The sequence below is a fragment of the Chinchilla lanigera genome, unplaced genomic scaffold (assembly GCF_000276665.1).
Source record: "Chinchilla lanigera isolate Chin_1 unplaced genomic scaffold, ChiLan1.0 scaffold00176, whole genome shotgun sequence".
NCBI classification, from domain to species: domain Eukaryota; kingdom Metazoa; phylum Chordata; class Mammalia; order Rodentia; family Chinchillidae; genus Chinchilla; species Chinchilla lanigera.
The window spans coordinates 588836-590026 of NW_004955577.1; the positions used below are offsets into that span (position 1 = coordinate 588836).

General features: G+C 54.0%; 1 protein-coding gene across 1 annotated transcript in view; it reads right to left on the reverse strand.

Annotated features, from left to right (window-relative positions):
- Nucleotides 1-1191, reverse strand: part of Nt5m (5',3'-nucleotidase, mitochondrial) — a gene marked incomplete at its 5' end in the record, with an annotated part of 26409 nt that overhangs the window by 6630 nt on the left and 18588 nt on the right.

Sequence of the window (1191 nt, forward strand, 5' to 3'; positions counted from 1 at the left end):
AACTAGCTAACCTCCTGCTCCTGGAGAACTCAAACTAGCTAACCTCCTGCTCCTGGAGAACTCCTGGGGTGGGGTGGCATGGGGACACAGGCACCGAGCACTGGCACAACTCCGGAGTAGGTACACCACAGGCACTGAGCGCTGGCTGAATGCGTCACTGGAGTTCCTGACTCGGAGCTGGAGTGAGGAGAGTGGAGATGCTCAGAACTCGTGCCTGAGGGTTGGAAGCCCCTGAGCAGCAGCGCCCTGGGCTGGAAATCTAGTCTCCGGGCTGGGGAAGAGCCACTCAGAAGCCTTGGGCGAGAGCCTGGCTCTGAATCTCCCTGCCAAGTGCCCTCTTCCTGGCAACAGTTATCCTCTGGGTCTAGAAACTGCAGCTTCCCAAATTCCAGAAAAATCTCCATTTCATTTCAATAAGGACAAAAGAGACAGTATGTAGCAAAATGAACTTAAACCACTTCCCCTGTGGTAGGCTTTTCATGTAAGGATGTCCACAACCCCCCAGCCCCTCGCCAAACACGGTTCTCTCTTTATTACCTCTGTCACAAGCCTGTTCAGGGAAAGGCACATCTGACCAGTGACATTGCCCCAAAATGTTGATGGGTGCCCATCCCATCAAGCCCCTGTCACATAATGAGGCCCCATCCAGAAAGGGCATGGGGCCTGAGAACAGTGCTGCAGAAGCCCTCGAGGAGCAAGGGCTGGAGGTCTGCACCTTCCTATCAGGCGGGGTGAGCCATCAGCCTTTGTCCACGCTGCACAGTGTAAGGGCTACCCAGAGCAAGATGCACACCTTACCTTCTCATAGGGACAGTACTTGAACATCTTGATGGGGCTTGTGCAGATGAACACGTCAGTGCTGCCAGGAAGAAAAAGGACAGTGAGCCTGCAGTCCTGCGCCGCCACCATGTTATCTTCCCAACACCTCTGCACCCTCTTTGACTGAGCCCTGTCAGGGTCTGAGCATCACATCTGTTATGGGAAACCGACTTCTCTGTGTCTCCGCACTACAGCTGTGTTTCTGCCCTAACCAATGACCATGGGAAGCACAGGCAACTCGTGGTAATTTTTGCAGGCCCAGACCCAAAAGGTGAGCAGTGCCCAGACACTCTCTCTAAAATTGGAACAGGAAAATACAAAGAGAAAGGGGCTGGGGATTTAGCTCAGCGGCAAAAGCGCCTGCCTGGCAAG